Raw genomic sequence first — 26,037 nt, 5'->3', positions numbered from 1 at the left:
CAACCATGATGGAAGAGCCACTGGAGCCGAAGGAGCCGATGGAGAGTCCAATTAAACCAATTCCAGCTAGACCAAGACTTCTCACCCACATAATATTGTGGCACTGCGCGGACCAACACATCTATAGGAGGCGGAACGACGTGGCAGCACAGACCTTCAAGACTGACTGTTGCTGCGTGTGAGGATCACCTGTTGGAGCTGAAAGAAGAGCCTAGGCAAAAGGAGACGTCCTAGGCAAAGGACGAGCTGGAGCTGAAGTTGAAACCTGGGGATCCGGTGTATATCAAGGGGTTTTAGGAGAACGTGGGACCATGCCCGACAAGAAGGTCCCAACATGTTGGTCAAGACGACCTCGAGAGCAGTTCAAGTTAAAGGCTCTCCCACCTGGTATCATCCGAACCACTGTGTTAAAGTATCAGAGGGGGAAATGGAGAACCCTAAGATTGATGTTTAGTAAAAATGGTTTATGATAGTCAGGTTAATCATTGTATGAATAATGATACCTGTGTTGTTTGATATAATGCATCTAATTTACCTGCCATGAGGGTCCAAGTGTGTTTGTAAACTTGTCAGTAATTTGTTTTTGTGTTTATTTTTAGAGGCAGGTACCGGATTCACCTGTGAAACATTCAGAGGTCATCAGGCTGGCTGCCCTGAAAAGTCCTGTATTAGCAGTAGGATAAATTTGGCTATTTTAAGTGATTTATGTGTCCACATTGCTAAGGTTAAACAAAACTTAAAATGGGTTGGGACCTTGCTAGTGCTTATCACTGGTTTAAGGCAGTAAAGTAAATTGGGCTTAGCTTTAATGGACATTTGTCTGTCCATTGAGGGGGAAAGTTTGTGGTAAATTCTGTTCCTCCTATGGAGTTATTTCTGTCCATTGCAACATATGTCAAGTTGACCGTGGTTTCAGGTTGGCCACTAAAACAAATAAACTGCTGCAGCTGAGTAAACATGGACTTTCGATGGACACGTAGGCACTCGCTGGTTGCATAAACAACACAGCTTTAAAAAGTGGGCATTGGGAGATGTTTCTTAGACCAGGGCTGACCTGGAAAGATACCAAAACCTCCAGGCCTCTCCACTCCACTCAATCCTAACATGCTCAAGGGCAGCAATTTCTACTTGAGGAAGAATGTGGCTTAAGTTGGTAAATGGTTTTGAAAAGTGAGCAAATAACTTGAGTGGCTGCAATTTTTGGTGTGTCCGGCCAGAGCAGCTTTTGTTGGATTGCGTCTTATATTTTTGTCAGAGATTTAGGCTACAACAAATAATTTTCAAGGAACCATTAAATCTTTCTGATAAAGCAACAGCGAGTTTAAGTGTTAGCTTTGAAGAGGTGAGATACTGTACCAACTCTGCCATAACCAAAGCCCTAATCAGATCAAAGTTTCTGTAGTGTAGCGGTTATAACGTTTGCTTCACACGCAAAAGGTCCCTGGTTCAATGCCAGGCAGAAACAGAGGATGTCCTTTTCTCTCACATTTGTACAAGCAGCACTAGTTTTTTTCTTTTCTTCAGTATTGCAACACACGTGGTTGTGGTAGGGAGCGGGACATTGGTCGTTGAAACCCTGGATATGACCTGTAATCCCTGTCTTCAGAAGCCAGTGCACGCCTGTGAAAGTTGAATGGTTTGAAATCAGAGAAGCAAGACTCACCATCAACCTGCAGCCTGAAATGGGACATTAATAAGTCTGAGCCCTGTTTGTGTGTTCATTTGGACCGTTGTCCTGTACATCACGCAGTCTGATCAGGCACCCCAAGGTTTTGAGGGACAGTGAACCCAGCTGTGATTCCCGGGATTCCAAAGACATGCCGGGCCTTTAGGCCACTGCTCAGCCGCCACTGAATATCATGGCCAAGCATTGGTGTCAGCCTTTCATCGTATGGAGCAGTTTTGTCGAATGACATAACGTGGCCCCAGAGGGCACCAAACTTTTACCAAGAGCCCCCTGACCTTATCACTCATATGTAGACAATTGTATTTATTTGTAGCCTGGCTAGCTCAGCCAGATACGCCTAAAGCTGTCAATCTCAGGGTTCGAGCCCAACGTTGGTCAAGGTTCCTTTATTTTGGCTGGTGTGCTTTCACAGGTCTCTCTCTTACCAGTGATGGAACTCAAAGTCACACAGCTTTGAAAGTTGTTGCCTGGTATGTTCTTATTAACTAACGACTGTGTTTCTTTGCTGTAAAATTCTTATCAGAGCAATGAGTGTGTTCAGTCATTTATGCCTAGGATCAGCTACAGGCTCAAAGTTGATGACAACATAGGTGCTGATGGAAAAACTCTAGCAGAGGAGGGTTTTAATCCATCGACCTCTGGGTTATGGGCCCAGCAAGCTTCCTCTGCTCCACCCTGGGCGGGACTCGCACTCAAAATGCCTGTCTTAAGAGGCCAGTGCCTTACAGATTGTGTTTCCATGGTATGTCTCCCCCCCCTCCTGTAAAGGTTTTCTTTTAAAGGATAAAGCAAAGAACAGGGGAATTACATGCTGAAACCCGGGATTGAACCAGGGACCTATCGATCTTCAGTCTAACGCTCTCCCAGCTGAGCTATTTCAGCACAAGCAAGCCACATGATGGTGGCAAAGAGTTTCAAATTTCAGGTTTTTAGACAAAACCTTGTAAAAGTTTTCCTTCCTTTGGCTTGATAACAAGGAAAACCATTCCCGTTAAGGGAATTTACAGAGTCAAAGAACCTGAGAACAAGGCAAATAGCGAAACAGCGTCGTAACAGCTGCTGAATTTTCTACAATGTTGATTGGAGGATGAATCCAAAAGGAAAACGCATGTTTTTGGAGCCAACATCTATCAAGTGACTCCATATCAGATTGTGTGTGCTGTCCACTGTAACTAGTCATTGACACACAGCAATCAACTCTTGCTTTTTCTTGCAAAATTTACCGGGGGTTACGAGGGTAAGCTGAGAAAATTCAAAAGCTCCCAGCTACAGGTAGCATTAGGTAGAAACCACTGGCTTTGGTTGTTGAGGTGTGTTACTGCTTCATGCAACAAAAAGGAATCTTTGAGTAGGCTTTAAGCAGCGCTAAAACATGTTTGTGTTTCCAGCAACTTGATTGAAATTGATTTTGGCAGATTCTGCTGTGCTACACCAGGGCTGACCGGGAAAGATACCAAAACCTCCAGGCCTCTCCAATCTACATAATCATAACATGCTCAGGGGCAGCAATTTGTACTTGAGGAAGAATGTGGCTTAAGTTGGTAAATGGTTTTGAAAAGAGAGGAAATAACTTGAGTGGCTGCAATTTTTGGTGTGTCTGCCCGGAGCAGCTTTTGTTGGATTGCGTCTTATATTTTTGTCAGAGATTTAGGCTACAACAAATAATTTTCAAGGCACCATTACATCTTTCTGATAAAGCAACAGCGAGTTTCAGTATTAGCTTTGAAGAGGTGAGATACTGTACCAACTTTGCCATGACCAAAGCCCTAATCAGATCAAGGTTTCTGTAGTGTAGCGGTTATCACGTTTGCTTCACACGCAAAAGGTCCCTGGTTCAATGCCAGGCAGAAACAGAGGATGTCCTTTTCTCTCACATTTGTCCAAGCAGCACAAGTTTTTTTCTTTTCTTCAGTATTGCAACACATGTGGTTGTGGTTAGGAGCGGGACATTGGTCGTTGAAACCCTGGATATGACCTGTAATCCCTGTCTTCAGAAGCCAGTGCACGCCTGTGAAAGTTGAATGGTTTGAAATCAGAGAAGCAAGACTCACCATCAACCTGCAGCCTGAAATGGGACAATAATAAGTCTGAGCCCTGTTTGTGTGTTCATTTGGACCGTTGTCCTGTACGTCACGCAGTCTGATCAGGCACCCCAAGGTTTTGAGGGACAGTGAACCCAGCTGTGATTCCTGGGATTCCAAAGACATGCCGGGCCTTTAGGCCACTGCTCAGCCACCACTGAGCATCATGGCCAAGCATTGGTGTCAGCCTTTCATCGTATGGAGCAGTTTTGTCGAGTGACATAACGTGGCCCCAGAGGGCACCAAACTTTTACCAAGAGCCCCCTGACCTTATCACTCATATGTAGACAATTGCATTTATTTGTAGCCTGGCTAGCTCAGCCAGATACGCCTAAAGCTGTCAATCTCAGGGTTCGAGCCCAACGTTGGTCAAGGTTCCTTTATTTTGGCTGGTGTGCTTTCACAGGTCTCTCTGTTACCAGTGATGGAACTCAAAGTCACACAGCTTTGAAAGTTGTTGCCTGGTATATTTTTATTAAACTAACGACTGTGTTTCTTTGCTGTAAAATTCTTATCAGAGCAATGAGTGTGTTCAGTCCTTTAAGCCTAGGATCAGCTACAGGCTCAAAGTTGATGACAACATAGGTGCTGATGGAAAAACTCTAGCAGAGGAGGGTTTTAATCCATCGACCTATGGGTTATGGGCCCAGCAAGCTTCCTCTGCTCCACCCTGGGCAGAACTCGTACTCAAAATGCCTGTCTTAAGAGGCCACTGCCTTACAGATTGTGTTTCCATGGTATGTCTCGCCCCGCCTCCTCCTGTAAAGGTTTTCTTTTAAAGGATAAAGCAAAGAACAGGGGAATTACCTGCTGAAACCCGGATTGAACCAGGGACCTTTAGATCTTCAGTCTAACGCTCTCCCAGCTGAGCTATTTCAGCACAAGCAAGCCACATGATGGTGGCAAAGAGTTTCAAATTTCAGGTTTTTAGACAAAACCTTGTAAAAGTTTTCCTTCCTGTGACTTGATAACAAAGAAAACCGTTCCCGTTAAGGGAATTTACAGAGTCAAAGAACCTGAGAACAAGGCAAATAGCGAAACAGCGTCGTAACAGCTGCTGAATTTTCTACAATGTTGATTGGAGGATGAATCCAAAAGGAAAACGCATGTTTTTGGAGCCAACATCTATCAAGTGACTCCATATCAGATTGTGTGTGCTGTCCACTGTAACTAGTCATTGACACACAGCAATCAACTCTTGCTTTTTCTTGCAAAATTTACCGGGGGTTACGAGGGTAAGCTGAGAAAATTCAAAAGCTCCCAGCTACAGGTAGCATTAGGTAGAAACCACTGGCTTTGGTTGTTGAGGTGTGTTACTGCTTCATGCAACAAAAAGGAATCTTTGAGTAGGCTTTAAGCAGCGCTAAAACATGTTTGTGTTTCCAGCAACTTGATTGAAATTGATTTTGGCAGATTTCGCTGTGCTACACCAGGGCTGACCTGGAAAGAGTTACCAAAACCTCCAGGCCTCTCCAATCCACTCAATCGTAACATGCTCAGGGGCAGCAGTTTGTACTTGAGGAAGAATGTGGCTTAAGTTGGTAAATGGTTTTGAAAAGAGAGCAAATAACTTGAGTGGCTGCAATTGTTGGTGTGTCTGGCCAGAGCAGCTTTTGTTGGATTACGTCTTATATTTTTGTCAGAGATTTAGGCTACTGTGGTAAATTCTGTTCCTCCTATGGAGTTATTTCTGTCCATTGCAACAAATGTCAAGTTGACCGTGGTGTCAGGTTGGCCACTAAAACAAATAAACTGCTGCAGCTGAGTAAACATGGACTTTCGATGGACACGTAGGCACTCGCTGGTTGCATAAACAACACAGCTTTAAAAAGTGGGCATTGGGAGATGTTTCTTAGAGTGCTTCGCAGAGGGTCTGCTGCAGACACCCAGCTGACCTTTTTCGACCTCTCAGTTCTTTCTGCAGAAGAACAAGTGGGTGAATTCAGCCACCACCTCTCTCATGATTATTCTGTGATTGTACTATTTCATTCTATGTAATAAATTCATGTGTTAATTTGAGCATAAAAGTTGAGTCTGTGTGAACAAGAAATACACGACAGAATGGCGTCACGAACACAGGCGTGAGGAGCCGTTTCCAGAACTAACATTTGTCTGGACTCGCCCGGACGCACGACTGTCGTCATCAGTGAAGTTAAATAGCGCTTAAAGCTTTTAACGGACGATTCTCTGTGTTCGAGACAGTGTGAGCAAATGTTGGTAAGATTAGAGAATTCTGATCATTAAATTCTGATTTGGCTGCTTTAAGCAAATTATCTGTGTGGGAGAGACAAAGAGAGGCGGTGGAGAATTTACCTGTGCTTACTTATACTGCTGTAAATAGCTGCTTTGCATAACCAACTGCTGTGTGTGTATGTGCTATCTTGCGCTTGGGGAAAAAATGACATGGCCTATTGACCTCTAGAAGTTACGTAGGTTAACTTGAGGCAGGCGACGTTTGAAAAATCTAAAGTATGGGCGTTGTAGTCTGCATTCGGATAAAAAAAATTTAAGGCTGTGTAAGTTCTGTGTCGACGCTGGAAAATTTGGTCCAGGTATTGAGTGGGGTCACTGAACCATACCTCGTTGAGCGGCTGTTAAATTAAAGGGGAAGATGTACGATACCGGCGTCGGTAGACAGTGCGGCCTCGGTGCAACGGGTTGTGAAATTTGGAAAATTCGCCCTGCTCGATAGAATCGAAATTTATTAGGCACTGTAGGCTTGTGTAATGTATTGGGAATCTACATTAAGGTTGGAACGGATCAATCCAAGTGTAGAGCTTCCCAAGGTTTGTGAGGCCTGGTAACATAGGGATAACCGGTAAAAGCGCTTTTTGTTTATTGTGTGTTGAACTGCAGGGTGTCGATGTGTCAGTATTGCGCAAGTATAGTTAAGTTGGGGTGAGTATATGTTTAGTATATGTTAATGCATTTAAGGATAGCGTGATAAGTGCTAAGTTGTTGCGGTGTTAATAATAATTAACAGGTGTCGAGGTAATACCATTTGAGTTAGTGTCGGTAAAAAACCTTGAGTGTGTGTTAATAATTGACAGTGTGCATTCCCTTTTGGTCCTTTGGAGCAGAGAGTGTGTGTGTAACGGGGGAGATAAAGCCTCACTGTTCAGGGTCTGTGTGTGTGTTTGTTTGTTTTTTAACAGTCTGGGAAGAGCCGTGGGGTAAATGCTGTGTAGATTACATTTTCGAACGTTTCGATCATTCTATCATTTTTGATAATTCTAATATTTTTTTAGTTTCCTGTGTGGACATTGGGGTAATCATTGTTTGAAATAATCTGCGTATTGTAGAACGATGTTTCCACACTGTGGTTGGGACTGGTCAAGCAGGTCACAGAGTGTGTGCAGATTGCGGTCTCCTGGTTTGGTTAAAAAAGAAAAAGGGGGGAGGAGTGAATTGGGACTCCAAATTGGGCCCAGAGACGTTAGCTTTTTTCCTCTACAGGTATTCACGTCTCCTGTGTGTGTGTGTGTGTGTGCGTGTGTGTGAATACTGCCCAGAGCAGGAAGTCAAATAGGTCAAGTATGATAAAAAATAAAAGTATAATAAGTCCATTAACATTCATTCCTGGTCGGTCCATTTAAGTGTGTCACATACATACCTATACATATGCCCTATATTCATATTATGTATCGCGCCGGTAGCTTTCTTCTCCAGATATAGGAATAATGAGAAAACATCCTCTCTTTTCTCAGGAGATTCAGAAGTATTCGAAGAAATAGAATAAGCAGACGGATAAGGCTACGTCACCCTGGCCAACAGAGGGGACATTTGATCTGAGGCAGTGGGTTAAGATCAAATCTGTGAAGTTAGGCCTTAAACGGGAACGAGAAAATGCAGTGTTGCATTTTATTAGCTGTGTAAAAATGATGGGCAAAAAGACGGCTCAATGTTGTAATAATCAATCTAATCAGATCACTATAATCAAGTCTCTTTCAGATGCGTCCCAGATGGATGCAGAAGAAACAAAACCTGGAAGGACAAAGAAGCCAGTTCACCCGGTAGCTGGTCTAGAAGGGACAGACAGGGCAGTGGAAAGGGATGAGTTATTAGAACTGCCCGACGTTTGTTTAAAAAACAGAAAATATCAATTGGAAATTCCTGCAGTGAAAGTGATCTGCGTGACAGAGCAGGTAGATCACTGTGGGCTGGGTCAGATGAGGAATTAGTGTGGGTGGGTGACGAACGGGTAAATGAGGTTTCTGATGGACTTCCTCTGCTGGTCAAAGGGGCAAAGCGTCAAAATCTGCCCTGGCCTTCAAGACCAGATCAGAATGATCTGAATGACACTGTGGGACTTTGCAACATGTCAGTAGAACAAATAACTGACCATGTGATTCATGCTGTTGAGCTGCATCAAAAGCAGGCAAAGGAGGCAGTGAAGGAAGCAACATGCCAGCAGCTGCGGGAAGAGGGGGAGAAAAGAGAGACGAGGATGGTGTCTACTCAACCAGCCAGCGTGCCTCAGAGCCCACCTACACCACCAGGCATGGCCACACCTCAGGTGATGTACATTCTACCAGGAGGGTGGACCAGACGACCTCCTATGAGGAGAGGAGGGACTCCTCCAGGCCGAGGAGCAAGACGAGGATGCTGTGGAAAAACTGTGAACTGCTTCCAGTGTGGGAGGTATGGACATGTGCAATGCCAGTGATGGAACAAGAGTCCACCTGGACGGCCAAGGAAGGCTGAGGCTGAAGCAGGGCCACTGAGACAGTGCAGGCTGTCAGATATGAACTGTGTCAATGGACGTTATCAAAAGCCAAAAAGCCAGAGGCCTCTGAATCTGTGTTCTCACCTTGCTGCACACTTTAGTACTTTGAGACTCAGACAAATATCTAAATTTTTAAAAACAAAATAAATAAGTCGAATTGGTGAAAATAACTCAGTCCTTAAAGCTGCCAAAAGCTTAAAAATAAAATATTCCAATTTTACAAGGCAAGGGAAAGGGAAAGGTATAGAGAATATTTCAAAATAAAGTTCCCAATTCACTCACTCTGCTGTTGAAATGCTTCACCTGATGCTCAGTGGTTGACTGTGTTTTATCCTCCAAGAGGTTTGGCTGTATGTGGGTTTATATGAACTTTCTTTAGTAAGTTAAAATATTTTAGTTGTAGTTTTTATCCACAGATGTTACAGTATGTTGTCATTAGAGACTCAGATAGTCACGGGAGAAATTACAATTAGATGCAGTAGTGATTGTGGGGTTGTTTGTGTTTCTAGGTTTATTGCTTTGTGCAACAGGTTCAACAGGTTGTGTTATGTCTAATGTGTCATCTCTGATAGGTTGTGAGAATGCAGCTTATTTAGTCTGTATGTTAATTTCGTCATAGAGTCACTTAGTGCATGCATTTACAGCACTTCCTGAACTAAATAAGTTTTATCGCAGTGATTCTGTGTTTTTCATTAGTCACTAAAGCTCAATCCTTCTTGTTTAGCTGTCAGCTGACATCGAGGGTGTAACCTTGAAGTTTAGATGCTGTATAAGTTTCTTAATTTCACTTAGTTTATTAAGTCCCAGTAAGGATAGATAAGTAAGGGTAAGAAATGATTTTTAGGGGTTGTACTAATGTGCCCATCTTAAGTTAGCGATTCAATTGTCCTCACTTTCTAAATTAGTAATTTGTATAATCACTTGGATGCAGTATGTGTGTATGGGGGATGAAAATGAAAATGAATGACAGGAGACTTGTATGTGTGGCGTCTGCTGTGGGACTATTCTTCCATTCTGTTTCTGTTGTGTCTCATCCCAAGTTGGCGAACTTATTTGAAGGAGGCCTATTGGTTCAAAGGTTGGTGTTTGAGTCGGTTCATATGTTGAATTGGAGTGTAAATAGCTTGCGAAGAGGATGATCTCAGCAGGATTCCTAGTGGAGTGAGAGAAAAAGATGGTAGCATGGTACAGTATGTGAGGAAGGAAAGGAGGTCAAGGAGTAAAGAAAAGGGAAAGTGTGAATGTTGACAATAGAGAGATGAAACAGTGCTGTGAACCTTGCATTTCAGGGTGTAGCTTGTAAAAAAAATATGCAGAACGCATAAAACTAACATTGCATGAAGCTTTGCTTGACAGAATAGTGTTTAATGCATCAACCAGTGACCTACGTTTTTATGTAAAACAGATAATTAACATATGCAGGAGTGCTGTGTTGTTCCATTGCAGGAAAGAAGAGGTCAAAGAAGATCAAACTCCGGATCACTGATGGGCCCTTGACACTGCTAACTCATTTAGCAGAACAAGGTCACAGGCTAGCCTTTCTAAATTATAGTTCTCATAGAGCAAGAGGTTTCTCTCTTAGCTCATGTGCACCATAAAAACCCTGAGCTCATGACATGACATGACGGACTGATATATGCTCTACGGACTGACCATGACACGTGTCAATGAGTTTATTGTTGTTGATTTTATATAATGAGGGTTTAACCATTTTCATTCTGCATCTCAGATGTGTTGTTGTACACAGGAAGCTCACATTAACAACTTCAACCCTTCTCTTTAGGCGGAGCAGCAGTGGAGAAACTGTTTCAGCATAAACACCTCGCTTAAACTGATTTTCTGCCTAACCGAACCGATTTCTCTCCTACCCCTAACCCTCTGTCCACAGGTTACTTCAGTATCAGAAGAGGGTCTTCTATCTTCTGACCTGCTACAAATTGGTTATTTTATATTCTCGGATTTTCTGATTTCTACACGACGGCCTGAGACAAGAAAGCAAACTATATGTTCTATTTAGGCCTAACCCTAACCCTAGCTCTGTAGGATGGTTTATGCTGCACTATGGTGCAGAGCTTTCTGCCTCTCAGCTATCAGCTCTCAGGTCACAGCTGAGGCACCAGTCTGAGGGGGACAGAGGATGACGCAAGCAGAAGAAGTGCTGGAGCCCTGGACAGTCTGGAAGCGAGTGACTCGGTGTGAGGGCCACAAGTGAGCTGGACCAACTGGGTCGGCTAGACAGAGAGGCTAGGCATCAGATGAGCTTCCCAGGACAACGCAGGGGTGCAGTGCCACAACTTCCAGAACAACCATGATGGAAGAGCCACTGGAGCCGAAGGAGCCGATGGAGAGTCCAATTAAACCAATTCCAGCTAGACCAAGACTTCTCACCCACATAATATTGTGGCACTGCGCGGACCAACACATCTATAGGAGGCGGAACGACGTGGCAGCACAGACCTTCAAGACTGACTGTTGCTGCGTGTGAGGATCACCTGTTGGAGCTGAAAGAAGAGCCTAGGCAAAAGGAGACGTCCTAGGCAAAGGACGAGCTGGAGCTGAAGTTGAAACCTGGGGATCCGGTGTATATCAAGGGGTTTTAGGAGAACGTGGGACCATGCCCGACAAGAAGGTCCCAACATGTTGGTCAAGACGACCTCGAGAGCAATTCAAGTTAAAGGCTCTCCCACCTGGTATCATCCGAACCACTGTGTTAAAGTATCAGAGGGGGAAATGGAGAACCCTAAGATTGATGTTTAGTAAAAATGGTTTATGATAGTCAGGTTAATCATTGTATGAATAATGATACCTGTGTTGTTTGATATAATGCATCTAATTTACCTGCCATGAGGGTCCAAGTGTGTTTGTAAACTTGTCAGTAATTTGTTTTTGTGTTTATTTTTAGAGGCAGGTACCGGATTCACCTGTGAAACATTCAGAGGTCATCAGGGCTGGCTGCCCTGAAAAGTCCTGTATTAGCAGTAGGATAAATTTGGCTATTTTAAGTGATTTATGTGTCCACATTGCTAAGGTTAAACAAAACTTAAAATGGGTTGGGACCTTGCTAGTGCTTATCACTGGTTTAAGGCAGTAAAGTAAATTGGGCTTAGCTTTAATGGACATTTGTCTGTCCATTGAGGGGGAAAGTTTGTGGTAAATTCTGTTCCTCCTATGGAGTTATTTCTGTCCATTGCAACATATGTCAAGTTGACCGTGGTTTCAGGTTGGCCACTAAAACAAATAAACTGCTGCAGCTGAGTAAACATGGACTTTCGATGGACACGTAGGCACTCGCTGGTTGCATAAACAACACAGTTTTAAAAAGTGGGCATTGGGAGATGTTTCTTAGACCAGGGCTGACCTGGAAAGATACCAAAACCTCCAGGCCTCTCCACTCCACTCAATCCTAACATGCTCAAGGGCAGCAATTTCTACTTGAGGAAGAATGTGGCTTAAGTTGGTAAATGGTTTTGAAAAGAGAGCAAATAACTTGAGTGGCTGCAATTTTTGGTGTGTCCGGCCAGAGCAGCTTTTGTTGGATTGCGTCTTATATTTTTGTCAGAGATTTAGGCTACAACAAATTAATTTTCCAAGGAACCATTAAATCTTCTGATAAAGCAACAGCGGAGTTTTAAGTGTTAGCTTTGAGAGGTGAACATACTGTACCAACTCTGCCATAACCAAAGCCCTAATCAGATCAAAGTTAGTGTAGCGGTTATCACGTTTGCTTCACACGCAAAAGGTCCCTGGTTCAATGCCAGGCAGAAACAGAGGATGTCCTTTTCTCTCACATTTGTACAAGCAGCACTAGTTTTTTTCTTTTCTTCAGTATTGCAACACACGTGGTTGTGGTAGGGAGCGGGACATTGGTCGTTGAAACCCTGGATATGACCTGTAATCCCTGTCTTCAGAAGCCAGTGCACGCCTGTGAAAGTTGAATGGTTTGAAATCAGAGAAGCAAGACTCACCATCAACCTGCAGCCTGAAATGGGACATTAATAAGTCTGAGCCCTGTTTGTGTGTTCATTTGGACCGTTGTCCTGTACATCACGCAGTCTGATCAGGCACCCCAAGGTTTTGAGGGACAGTGAACCCAGCTGTGATTCCCGGGATTCCAAAGACATGCCGGGCCTTTAGGCCACTGCTCAGCCGCCACTGAATATCATGGCCAAGCATTGGTGTCAGCCTTTCATCGTATGGAGCAGTTTTGTCGAATGACATAACGTGGCCCCAGAGGGCACCAAACTTTTACCAAGAGCCCCCTGACCTTATCACTCATATGTAGACAATTGTATTTATTTGTAGCCTGGCTAGCTCAGCCAGATACGCCTAAAGCTGTCAATCTCAGGGTTCGAGCCCAACGTTGGTCAAGGTTCCTTTATTTTGGCTGGTGTGCTTTCACAGGTCTCTCTCTTACCAGTGATGGAACTCAAAGTCACACAGCTTTGAAAGTTGTTGCCTGGTATGTTCTTATTAGACTAACGACTGTGTTTCTTTGCTGTAAAATTCTTATCAGAGCAATGAGTGTGTTCAGGCATTTATGCCTTGGATCAGCTACAGGCTCAAAGTTGATGACAACATAGGTGCTGATGGAAAAACTCTAGCAGAGGAGGGTTTTAATCCATCGACCTCTGGGTTATGGGCCCAGCAAACTTCCTCTGCTCCACCCTGGGCGGGACTCGCACTCAAAATGCCTGTCTTAAGAGGCCAGTGCCTTACAGATTGTGTTTCCATGGTATGTCTTTCCCCGCCTCCTCCTGTAAAGGTTTTCTTTTAAAGGATAAAGCAAAGAACAGGGGAATTACATGCTGAAACCCGGGATTGAACCAGGGACCTATCGATCTTCAGTCTAACGCTCTCCCAGCTGAGCTATTTCAGCACAAGCAAGGCACATGATGGTGGCAAAGAGTTTCAAATTTCAGGTTTTTAGACAAAACCTTGTAAAAGTTTTCCTTCCTGTGGCTTGATAACAAAGAAAACCATTCTCGTTAAGGGAATTTACAGAGTCAAAGAACCTGAGAACAAGGCAAATAGCGAAACAGCGTCGTAACAGCTGCTGAATTTTCTACAATGTTGATTGGAGGATGAATCCAAAAGGAAAACACATGTTTTGGAGCCAACATCTATCAAGTGACTCCATATCAGATTGTGTGTGCTGTCCACTGTAACTAGTCATTGACACACAGCAATCAACTCTTGCTTTTTCTTGCAAAACTTACCGGGGGTTACGAGGGTAAGCTGAGAAAATTCAAAAGCTCCCAGCTACAGGTAGCATTAGGTAGAAACCACTGGCTTTGGTTGTTGAGGTGTGTTACTGCTTCATGCAACAAAAAGGAATCTTTGAGTAGGCTTTAAGCAGCGCTAAAACATGTTTGTGTTTCCAGCAACTTGATTGAAATTGATTTTGGCAGATTCTGCTGTGCTACACCAGGGCTGACCTGGAAAGATACCAAAACCTCCAGGCCTCTCCAATCCACTTAATCCTAACATGCTCAGGGGCAGCAATTTCTACTTGAGGAAGAATGTGGCTTAAGTTGGTAAATGGTTTTGAAAAGAGAGCAAATAACTTGATTGGATGCAATTGTTGGTGTGTCTGGCCAGAGCAGCTTTTGTTGGATTGCGTCTTATATTTTTGTCAGAGATTTAGGCTACAACAAATAATTTTCAAGGAACCATTAAATCCTTCTGCTAAAGCAACAGCGAGTTTAAGTATTAGCTTTGAAGAGGTGAGATACTGTCCCAACTCTGCCATAACCAAAGCCCTAATCAGATCAAAGTTTCTCTAGTGTAGAGGTTATCACGTTTGCTTCACATGCAAAAGGTCCCTGGTTCAATGCCAGGCAGAAACAGAGGATGTCCTTTTCTCTCACATTTGTCCAAGCAGCACTAGTTTTTTTTCCTTTCTTCAGTATTGCAACACACGTGGTTGTGGTAGGGAGCGGGACATTGGTCGTTGAAACCCTGGATATGACCTGTAATCCCTGTCTTCAGAAGCCAGTGCACGCCTGTGAAAGTTGAATGGTTTGAAATCAGAGAAGCAAGACTCACCATCAACCTGCAGCCTGAAATGGGACAATAATAAGTCTGAGCCCTGTTTGTGTGTTCATTAAAGGTTTTCTTTTAAAGGAGTCATATCATACTTTTCATTCTAAAAAATATTAGACTTTAATGTCTCAGTAAGGTCTAAATTTTCATCCCATAAAACCCTTTAGATCGTCCACACTGCCCCTGTCAATATGTGGTTCTCACTCCCCATCAGCAAACGCTGTGTTTTCTGGGCGTGTCGCAAGCGAAGCTGCTCACCACACCTCTGTGCGGAAGCGCATACCTTTTTTGTTGTTGTTGTTTTTTTTTTAAACTGGCTCCATGGATACGAGCCACCGCACTGTTACGATACAATAGGTGGCAGTAATGCGACATTGAGAATGCAATCCACCGCAATCCTCCACAGAAGAAGAAGACCCACTACAGGACTGCACAACATTAGCCAGCTGATTCGTAGCGTTGTAGAACCATACGTCTACGATCCCGAATCTGACCCTGAAGCTGAAGAGGAGGCTGTTGAAGTCGCCACATTTTGGCTGATGCAAGATGTGTCTCATTGGTAATGTTGCATTTACTTTAATTTAATTGATTTATGTAATTTGCAAAGCGACTAGCGGTTGCTACTGCATGACCTTCCTGGGAACAAAAAGCATTGGTTCAAATTATATATTGACCTAACGTATTTTTACTGCTTTTAATTATGTTTTTTGTCATTCTTGTTAAATCTGACAGTAATATGTCTCTGTATCTGAAGTTGTTACAGGTATCTAGTCTACAGAGGCTAGTGAGCTGGTGCTGAGGATTCCTGGGGTGAAGAATCTGAGTTGCCATCTCTTCATGCTTGGGTTGTAGATGAAGGCAGTTTCCTGATGGATAAAACACTAAAACACTCATAGTATGATTTTTTTTTTTTTTTTTTTTTTTTTTTTTTTTTTTTTTTTTTTTTTTTTTTTACTTTTTTTTTTTTTTTTTTTTTTTTTTTTGTTCTGTCCAGCAGTTAAGCAAGCAGCATATATTACGCTGAATGCCATATTGTGATGGACAGCTTTGCTTTAACAAGAAGAGTATATATAGAATATATATACTCTTCCTGATTTATGGTTTATTTAATGGTTTATTTAGCTAATCCAAAATGTGTGTGATGTTGCTGTGTTGGTGGACAGGTTAGGTTTCTGCTTTAGGGTGTGTATGCGGGAGGGTGGGGGGGAGGGGGGGTAAGGGGTGCAACCAGCTGCTGAAACCAAGCAAACCTGTTAAGTAAACAATCGGAGCAAAAAAAAAAAAATAAATAAAATAAATAAGAAGCATGGATGTACCTTAGGCTAACACATTCATAACTAAACAATTTTTGTGCTGTGGTTTACCTTGGAGATTAATACTAATACCAATAATAGTGCTAAGGTATGTGCACATACTAATACAAACGAATACAATACAATATACATACATATGTGCATATTATACATATCCCATACTACTTAATAAAAGTCATGACATACAACACCACAAATTCCATATTCACACATTATTCATGTTGGTAGTGGATAAGTATCAATAATACTACAGTTGGATTTGGAAAGTGTCCCACTACAAGGTTAGTAAGGCTGTGTAGCTTAACATTATTCACCCAAAGGGTGAGGCAGACGTTGGTGCATGAACAATGCCACTTGTGGAAGCCAGGTGATGTGAGGGGCTCCGCCACTACGCCCATCCAGCAAGCAGAGGAAGGAATCCTAGCAGCCAGGGAGCACACACACCTTCAGTTCCAGGAGGGCAGGTGTTGCGACCCAAGCCGCCCCACACAGAGCCCCCCAGGCAGAGCTGCAGCAGCCACAGAGACAGCACCCGAGGCCAGAGTGGGCCACCGGGGGTCAACGCTGTCCGCCCCATGAGAACCAGGGGCAAACACTCCCCCCGGCGGGAGGGTCGGCCTGAAGAGTAGAGCCCGAGGACCCACGGTCCGTAGGGAGCCCGCCAGAAGATGCCCCCGCGCCCAGAGTGGGGCCCGCCCCCAGTCCACCACCCCCACACGGGCGGAGCGGGGCCTACCCCATCGGCCCGACCTCATCCCCTGGCGCTACAGCGGCCTGCAGCACAAGGCCAGCAATTGGTGGGGTCAGCAGAAAAGAGACCACCCAGGCAGACGATCATCGTACCCCGGGCGAAAAACCGGACCCCCCACACTTCAACCGCACCACACGCATACCAACTCACACAAACACAGATGCATACACCCACCCACATGTGCAACACACATCATCACATCAACACACACACACACCATAGACTCTCTCATAAACTAGTCAATCATACGTGAACCAATGCACTCTCAGATACATTCTCCCACCCACACCATTCGCTTGATCACATTCGTGGGGAGGGTAGGTCTCCGGCCTGCCGTCCATGTGGCCCCAGGCAGGGACCGCAGCTCCTCCCGAGCCCCGACCAACCCCCCCAACCCGGAGGGGGCAGAGGGCAGCAGAAAAAGGCACCCCAGAACCCTGCAACCCAGCTTGGACGTGAGTGTGTGGAACTAAAGTGCACTGAAGGTGGGTGACACCTCCAGGAGCACAACCGCTGGCTGACGGTGTGTCCCCCGGACAGTGCCCCCCCGCGCCCTAAATGTCTTTTTGCAGTTAAAACTGGGTGGTGATCTCTCCATCAGGGCCAGTGGCCGAGGCCACAACTGGCCTCAGCCCCAGGCCCAGTGAAAGAGCCCACCCCCGGCCCTAAATGTATGTGTATGTAGCTAAGTATGAGGAACTTTGGGAGATACCCAATTCTCCGGGGGGTCCAGCAGACAAAGCCATCAATGGGAAGTCTACTGGCCCCCCCGGAAGGAGCCCCCAGATTCCTGGACAAGTGTGTATGACTAATGCAATTAAAACTGCAGAGCATCCCACTTGGAAGGGACGGAACCACTTCCCAGTAGCCCTGGTCCCTCCATCAGCAGGACGCCCCTTGCAGACCTAAGTGGATGAATGCGGAGAAATGTAGTTGGGAAGCAGAGCTCCAGGGTCCGCAGAGCCAGGTTCCCGACTGGCTCTGCTACCTATCCCACCACCCCCCACAACCCCCAGCCACGAAGGGACAGCCGAGACCCAGGGACCGCAGTACTACTGCCCAGGCGCCACACGCAGCACAGCCAGAGCCATCCTCACCCTTCTTTCACACTTACCCATTCTCTCGCTCAAGTATGCCATGCTCGCCCCGTGTAGTGTGACACTCAAACCCACACATATACTCTGCGGTTGTGCATTGAGGGCCAGCTTCCGCCCAGGGCCCAATGAAGGTTCTAGCCTGAGTAGTCCGCCAACCCCCCCTGCAAACAGGCCCGAGCAGTTACCAGAGGGCGTCGGACCGCTAGGGCAGGCAGCGCCCCCACCCGAGCAGGGGCAGCGCCCCAGGGGAGAGACACCTCTCCGGGCACAGGCAGGCACCCCAGAGGGAGTCCCCCGGACGCAGGTTACCCAGGTCTCCACCCCCAGGTCCGCCCCCCGCACACCGGCAGGGAGGCCCGCCTCCGGCTCTCCGGAGACAGGCACACGCCAACCCTCAAATGGTCCCACCCCGGCACAGGGCCGCCGGTCCCAGCAGCCACCACACCCCCGCCGCAGGGGACCCCTGCGGCCAGCCCTGAGTCCACCAACCCGTTGTCCCGGTTCTTTAGGCAGGCAGGCACCACCAACCACCAGTCACCCCCCCACCACTGTGCCAGACATGACGCAGCACCCGAGCCCCACGCATCCTTACCTGGAAATGGAATCAATCAGAGTATAGTTTTGGTCATTGATTTGATTGAAGCAGACAATGTGTCTAAGGTGGTATAATCTAACAAGCTGTTCAGGTATTGAGTAATGCTTAATTTTTTTTTAGTTTTTCCAGTTCATGAGGATGATTTCTTTGCGACACAGAGGGCAGAAAGAAGTGTGTGTGATGAGTTTGTCTCTAGATCAAGCCCACTTAGATCTCCTAGAAGACAAAGTGCAGGGGCTGCTGGGATTGGACAGCTTAACTGGGTTGACAGGTGTTCACATACTCTTTGCCAAAATTGCTGCACAGGTGAGCATGACCAGAATGCATGTAGGAATCTATCTGCTGTGTTATCTGTACAGTGAGGGGCAAATATTTGAGTTTGTGAGACCCATTTGGAACATCCTTTGTCCTGTATAGTGAGTTCTATGAAGAATTTTGTATTGTATTAGTTGTAAATTTGTATTTTTTGTCATTCTGAATAAATTAGAACATATGTTATTCCAGAATGTGTAATTAGTGGTGATATTGAGATCAGCTTCCCATTTAGAGATCGGAAGGCTCACTGTCTGGTCTACATTGGAAATTAAGATATAGATTTTGGATACTGTCCTTTTCCCTGATATATCAATAAATCGCTCTATACTGGTGGTGGGTTGCATGTGGATGGCAGTATTCTTACTTTTTGCATTAAGTATTGACTTTAGTTGTTGGTATTCTAAGAAATTGGCACTAGTGATTTCATAGTGAGATACTAGTTCTTCAAAAGAGGTAAACTTGTCTCTTGTGAAAACATGTTTCAGATGTGTTATCCCTTTGATATGCCAAGTTGGAAAGTGTATTGCCTTTTTGTTTTGTATGATGTCTGGATTGTTCCAGAGAGGTGTGTTTTGGCAAAGAGTAAGCGAAGACCCATTAATTTTAAGAAACTCCCACCAGGCTTGCAGAGATGCTTTTATGCTAATGTTCTGGTAACAACTATGATGTTTGATTTTGGTGCTGATAAAGGGCAGATCTGCAACTTTAATATTTCCACAAAATGTTTGTTCAATGTCTATCCAGGAGGAGTCTGCTGGCATGGGTTTTATCCATTTGTGGACATGGTTCAGTCTATTGGCAAGAAAATAGTGGTGGAAGTTAGGTAGTTCTAGGCCGCCGCAGCGTCTGGATTTTTGAAGAGTTTTTAAACTAATTCGTGGTGGCTTGGTTTTCCACAAAAACTGTGAGATGTAGGAGTCTAATGTCTTAAACCACGCCTGGGCTGGCTGAGTTGGAATCATTGAAAATATGTAATTAATTTTTGGCAGGATCATCATTTTTATGGTGGCAATTCTTCCCATAAGTGAAATGGGTAAGGACTGCCATCTTTTGAGGTTGGCTTCTATTTGTTTTAATAGTGGATTGTAATTTAGATCAATAAGCTCTGATAGCCTAGACGACAATTCAATGCCCAAGTATTTAATGTTTCCTGAATGGAGTGTGGTAGAGGAGATGTTAGTCACCTTAAGGTTAAGTGGTAGCACTATAGATTTGGTCCAGTTAATAGAGTACTCTGAAAGTCCTGAGAATTCATCTATGAGGCTGATAGTTGTAGGAAGAGACGTCTGTGGCTCAAGGAGAAACAGTAACACATCGTCAGCATATAAACTTATTTTATGATTTACTGATTTGGTCGATATTCCAGTAATTCCTTCATGCTGTCTTATTGCTGCGGCTAGAGGTTCAATAAATATTGCAAATAGTGATGGGGACAGTGGGCAGCCCTGTCTTGTCCCTCTATGCAGATTAAACCTTGGTGAGATCTGGTTGTTTGTTCTGACTGCAGCGTTTTGCTGAGTTGTATAATATTTGGATCCAGTCTATGAATGTTTCCCCAATGCCGAATTTGTGCAGAGTGGCTAAAAGAAATTTCCAGTTTACTCTATCGAAAGCTTTTTCTGCATCTAAGGAGACGATGGCTGTCTCTAGTTTATGGATGGTGACATAATCAATTAAATTAATTAGTCTGTTCATATTGTTTGTTGACTGTCTACCTTTAATGAAGCCTGTTTGATCAGAGTGAATTATATATGGAGTGATTTTTTCTAGTCTTCTAGCAAGTGCTTTACACACTATTTTTAGATCTACATTTATTAGTGAAATTGGTCTATAACTCGATGGGAGTGTAGGGTCTTTCCCTGGTTTTTGGAGCAGGCTTATGAAGGCAGAATTCATATTTGTGGGTAATGAATGTTGTTGTTTAATTTCAGCTAACATTTTGTAAAAGCTGGGTGCCAGCATGGACCAGAACTCTTTATAAATTCAGTTGGGAATCCATCTGGTCCTGGAGCTTTTTTATTGGGCATCTCCTGCAGAGCTTCATGTAGTTCTGCCAAAGATAACAATGAGTCTAGAGTTGTAGATTGTTCTTCATTTAGCTTTGGCAGTTCTAGTTTATTCAGAAACGCCTCTATGGCTGAGGTGGGTGGATCTATTTGGGAACGTATATAACTCTTGGTAAAAGTTTTTAAAGGTATCATTTATTCATGGGATCACGAGTAATGTTGCCTTCCTTATTAGTTATTGAATGGATGATTTGTTTCTCTTTATTATTTTTTAATTGGTTAGCTAGAAATTTACCACATTTATTAGCATGGTCAAAATTCTCCCAGCGTAATTGGTCTATCTGAAACTGAGTTTTGCAATCAATTATATTATTTAATTTCAGCTTTAGATTCTTTAGGTCTTCTAGGACATCATTGGTTGGAGAGGCTGCATATTTAATCTCTAGAGATTTTATTTTTTGCTCTAATTCTAATTCAAGTAACATGTCCTTTTTTTTCTTGTGTGATGAATATGAAATAATTCTACCGCGCATAACTGCCTTCCCAGTCTCCCAAAGAACACAGGGTGAGATTTCCGGTGTATCGTTGATTTCTATAAAGGTTTTCCATTCTCTCCTGACATAACTGATGAAGTCTTGATCATTGAGTAATGATGTATTAAACCTCCAATTCCTGGTTGATGGTGTGGCTGTCTTAATCAACGAAATGGACATTGGTGCATGATCACTGATTGTGATAGAGTGAATATTGGTGTCAGAGACATCTTGTAAGACTGAGTTATTTACTAAAATATAATCTATACGGGAGTGAGAGTGGTGAACTGGCGAGAAAAAGGTATATTCCCTGGATGTAGGATGAAGAGAACGCCATGTGTCACAGAGACCAAAGTCATCCATGTACTGTCTTAAGGTCTGTACTGATTGCCAGTTCCTGTTGCTCACAGCTTTGCTTAGCCTGTCCAACTCTGGGTTAAATACTAAATTAAAGTCCCCTCCTACTATAAGTTTGGAACCAGAGTGAGCAGACAGTGATGTGAAGAAGCTGTGAAAGAAAGAGGGGTCGTCAGCATTAGGGCCATACACATTAGCTATGCAATATTCAATGTTTCCTATCAAGATATTAATGATTATATATCTCCCTTCTGGATCTACAATGGTATCGTTATGCGTAAAGTTAATCTTTTTATTTATCAGGATGGCGACCCCTCTTTGTTTAGAATTGTAACCGGCTAAGTAAGCATGTGGGAACTCTGCTGATGCCAGAGTGTAATTTATAATTTTGGGAATATGAGTTTCCTGTAGTAAAACAATGTCTGCTTGTAGGGTTTTCAAATGGTTAAATATTTTAAATCGTTTCTCCTTCTTATTGATTCCACGTACATTCCAAGTGACAATCTTCAGTGGTGTCATATCTTACCTGACTGCTGTGGATCACTAGTCTTGTGTGTATGTAGTGTGACAGACTTTAGGTGTGTGGCTAACCTTAAGTACCTGTGTATTCTGAGTTGTGTGTTATCTATGTATGTGCATGTGATTCCCCTGTGCAGTAGATGTTTGTGTGTGGCTGCTGGAGGGCTACATAGCTGGCTGACTACGTGGGAGAAGAATCGAGGAAAGAAGGATGTACACAGTGTGGAGTGAAAGTAGGTGAAGGAAAAAGAGTAAAGGGAAGGAAATTAAAGTGAAAGGAAAGTGGGTGATTACGTATGGTGAGCGCTTTGCAAAGTGAGTGAGTGAGTGACATTAGAATGACAATAAACATTTATATGAAACATCTGCGAGAGAACGAGTTTGAATACTGGATGTAAAGTTATAACACATAGTTGCATTACATCTATTGTTTTTTTTTAACAAACCTTATACATTAAACCATTGTTTTTACATACCACCTGCTAGTAGAGCCACGGAGTTGCTTCCCGGTCCCGGTAGAGCTCTCCGTTGACGTACAGTTTGTCGACGCTGATGACGGCCCTGCAGCCTTCTGCCATGAACCTCTTACGGATGGGGAACAGTCGGCGGCGGCGGTCGAGGATCTCCTTGGGGAACTGGTCGTTGACGCTGTAGTCGGTTCCCTTCAGCTGTCTGCCCCGGCTCTTAAACCAGTTTCCTTCTGCTTAAAGTCATGAAACTTGGCAACGATGGGTCGAGGACGCTGGCCATCCGGTCGTCTTCCTCCTAGTCTATGCGAACGGTGGAACGCCATCTTGTCGACAACTTCCGCTGGGATCTTCATCTGTTGTTTAATGAAGTTTTTAATTGTGGTTTCCGTGTTTTCCTCCGCCTGTTCTGGAATCCCCGAGAACACCAGGTTGTCCCTCATGCTGCGGGCCTGCAGATCGATGATACCTTCTTTTATTTTTTTATTTTCGGCCGCTAGCTGAGCCACATCCTCCGTCAGGGACTGCACCGTTCCTTTCAGGGCCTCGTTCTCGGTGGCGAGAGAAATCACCTGCTGCTGGCTAAATTCCAGGGAGTCGCGGAGGGCCATAAACTCTTTGTGGAGGAGTTCCACTAGCGCCAGACGTGCGTCGAAACTTGTTATTTTTTTTTCGATGGACTCCAGGATGTCCGTGATGTTTTTATCCGCCGAGCTAGCTCCAGGTGACTCAGGTGAGTCAGACGGACGGGAACGCTTGTTTGGAGCCGTCTCCTTTTTCCCCATTACCAGACGCTCGAAGCACTCGTCGATGTACTCGAAACTTTCTTCGGTGTTATCCAGAATGGTAGGGTGGTTGATTATTTTCCGAAAAATAAGGTAGTTATTTACTTAAATTGGCGGATAGTTTGTCGCGCTGTTGTTTACTACCGGTGTCGCGCCGCCTTGTTGAATTCCTCGTGCTGTTCTCGCAGAGTCTCGCGTTCTCTCACAGCATCGCGTCTCTCCTCCTCACAGCACTTTCTAATTGACTGGTCATAGTATGATTGATGTAGACCACCTGTGGAATAACTCCTTTACCATTTGAGTAAAAATGTGTTTTTTGTGAGTGCAACACTCATTAAGAATTTTTTTATTTTATTTATATATAATTTATATGCTTTTTATTTATGGCCGCTTCAACTTTATAGCTTACCATATTAGAAAAAGAAAAACATGTAATTTCAATACTATGATTTCCTAAATAAAAGTGTTTTACCTTCAGAAACAGAGTTTAGTGAAATACATAATAGTTAAAGCCAACTTTATTGTAAACCAAAAAAATACACCACTACTCCAAAGCTAGAACAAACTGTTACCTTCACACTCCAATGTGCAATGTATAAGTTACTGAGTTAATTAAGAGGTCTGGGGGTTTGAGGTCAGAAGCTTTTGCAGGGCCCTGCAGACGAAATGCATGAAAGTAGGGTAAACAGGGAGATGTGGTGATCCTTGTTCTCATCACTATTTGGAAGACTGAGCGGAAGCAGTCCTCTACCAGATGGAAGCTGTGGCTGTCCTCACCATCACCTCATCAAAACAAAAGGTACTGCAATCAGAATTGTAGATTAGTGAAATGTTCATTATTATGTAGGTCAAAACCTTCTCTAATGTAAGAACACACAATACCAGACAAAAAATTAAACCAAAACAAGAGGACAGGACTGTCTGTGCTAAAACAACAGATAAACAGTTGTTACAATTCAAATATAAAATCTAAACAGTATATACCAATTAAAATCTTCTATTACCTATCTTACTGTTGGTACATACAAACTTACATACCTTTACTCCTGAGCTGGGCAGCAGATGTCTGTGTACCAACAGTCTGCAGTGATTTCTCTCTTTGACAGCCTCCTTGCATGTGGGCAACTGGGATTTGCCCTCCTACAGTATAGAAAAGACTGTTACATTTACTGTAAATTGTATTGGTCCTACAAATATAATGGCTATGGTACAAGCTATAGGTAACTGACCAGATAAGCAGCAGGTTTTGTAGAGATGTGACTAATTAGCAACTAAGCTTGAAACACAACACAGTAATCATTCCAACTAATCATGTTAGAATTTGATAGAACAATGACATAACCCCAAATCACAAGTTGATTTAGGCTGTGACACAGGACGGGGTAATAAACATAACCGCGTTCATCTGCAGGTTCTTTTTGTAGCAATCGACCAGCTGTAGCTCTAAAGTGCAAAGGCCTAAAGGCATGCTAACGGCTAACGCAACACAAACAGGAGCGGCAGCACATCAACAGGACAAAAGCTCGATCCACCGTTTCCTGCCTGTCGCTGATCGAAGGCCCATCGCTATTAGCTGTTCCCCACACAGGTGTGTGATTGCACCAACTCAGAGTAGCACATTTGAAAGGGACAAAGGCTCGGTTGACTCACTGTAGCCATTAGCGACGCTAGCGATTAGCTTGTCTCACATGTGGGTAACTGCATTTTAAACAGACCTAACTAACATATTTAGATATCACAAGTATCAAGCACAAACTTACTACAGCGAGCTAGATCCACCGCTTCCTGCCTGTCACCGCTGGAAGGGCGATAACGATCAGCTGTTCCCCGCAGGTGTATGTGATTACAGAAAAAGGACAGACGCTAGACCCACCGCTCCCTGCCTGTAGTACATGATGATGAACATGATGATGATGATGATGATGATGCAAGCAGACAGCTGCGTGCAAGGGCTGACCATTTTAAACGAAAAATAAAACAAACCAAACAGGCAAAACATTTGATTAAATGCCAAAAGTTTATTTAATAATATAAAACAGTTATGAAAGAAAGGAGTACAAGGTGCATTCCGTACAGTATAATTTAATTGGTACGCGTAAAGCAACAGAGGCAGGCGTAGAAAGAAATTGAATACGGCCCTTTTTTTTTAATCTTCATCAACGGGATTCTTGGCTCATCAAAACTTGACACGAAGCAACTTTTGCCGCAGCGCCAGCATCAGCGTCCCGCAGCGTTGGTTGTGGCTCTCGCTCCGCCGCGAGCCGCACACGACGATGGGCATCTCGTAGCCCAAGCCGACATAGCATTCCACGGCTTCCTTCAGCATCAACTTGGGGAACGCCACGTAGCCCCTTCTGTAACGCTCCTTGCCTATCATTGATTTCCGGACGCTTTCTTTGCCAGAGAACTTTTTCGCCAGGAAGTCGCACTCCTCCACTCCGGCAACGTGCACATACACGTGTATGTACATACACATGCTCTCTCAGCATGTTGTCACCCGCTACGAAACGGGAAAGCCTGACGCCGCACGCATCCCACACGTGAGTGTCTACGGTGTCCAGCTCATACGACATGCCCTCACGGCTGCCCAGCTCCCTGAACAGGTTGTCCGCAGTGCGAGAGCCGACCACGCTCCTCTCGCTCGACATTTTCGTGTACAGCAGAGGCTTGCGCCCGTAGTCGTCGTCCAGCTGGGTGTCGATCAGGTACGCCGTGAATCTCTCGCAAACTTCTTTGCATCTGTCGCGGTGTCGTCTCCCTGCG

General features: G+C 44.2%; 1 long non-coding RNA gene and 7 other non-coding genes across 8 annotated transcripts; 4 read left to right on the top strand and 4 right to left on the bottom strand.

Moving 5' to 3' along the window:
- Positions 1-1,392: 1,392 nt before the first annotated feature.
- trnav-cac (transfer RNA valine (anticodon CAC)) lies at positions 1,393-1,465 on the top strand. The gene has a single exon. It is a non-coding gene; the product is annotated as a tRNA-Val (tRNA).
- A 1,031-nt stretch (positions 1,466-2,496) lies between these two features.
- On the bottom strand, positions 2,497-2,569 carry trnaf-gaa (transfer RNA phenylalanine (anticodon GAA)). The gene has a single exon. It is a non-coding gene; the product is annotated as a tRNA-Phe (tRNA).
- Positions 2,570-3,467: 898 nt separating this feature from the next.
- On the top strand, positions 3,468-3,540 carry trnav-cac (transfer RNA valine (anticodon CAC)). The gene has a single exon. It is a non-coding gene; the product is annotated as a tRNA-Val (tRNA).
- Positions 3,541-4,576: 1,036 nt separating this feature from the next.
- trnaf-gaa (transfer RNA phenylalanine (anticodon GAA)) lies at positions 4,577-4,648 on the bottom strand. The gene has a single exon. It is a non-coding gene; the product is annotated as a tRNA-Phe (tRNA).
- Positions 4,649-12,193: 7,545 nt separating this feature from the next.
- trnav-cac (transfer RNA valine (anticodon CAC)) lies at positions 12,194-12,261 on the top strand. Its single transcript has one exon. It is a non-coding gene; the product is annotated as a tRNA-Val (tRNA).
- Positions 12,262-13,297: 1,036 nt separating this feature from the next.
- On the bottom strand, positions 13,298-13,370 carry trnaf-gaa (transfer RNA phenylalanine (anticodon GAA)). The gene has a single exon. It is a non-coding gene; the product is annotated as a tRNA-Phe (tRNA).
- An 897-nt stretch (positions 13,371-14,267) lies between these two features.
- On the top strand, positions 14,268-14,340 carry trnav-cac (transfer RNA valine (anticodon CAC)). The gene has a single exon. It is a non-coding gene; the product is annotated as a tRNA-Val (tRNA).
- A 9,434-nt stretch (positions 14,341-23,774) lies between these two features.
- Positions 23,775-25,260, bottom strand: LOC129604619 (uncharacterized). Its single transcript, XR_008695658.1, has 2 exons — positions 24,313-25,260; positions 23,775-24,076 (listed from the first exon to the last, which is right to left on the bottom strand). It is a non-coding gene; the product is annotated as an uncharacterized LOC129604619 (long non-coding RNA).
- Positions 25,261-26,037: the final 777 nt, after the last annotated feature.

Source organism: Betta splendens, chromosome 9 (assembly GCF_900634795.4).
Source record: "Betta splendens chromosome 9, fBetSpl5.4, whole genome shotgun sequence".
Classification (NCBI taxonomy): Eukaryota; Metazoa; Chordata; class Actinopteri; order Anabantiformes; family Osphronemidae; genus Betta; species Betta splendens.
The sequence above is the reverse complement of the archived record's forward strand: the minus strand, read 5'-3'. Positions and strand labels throughout refer to the sequence as shown.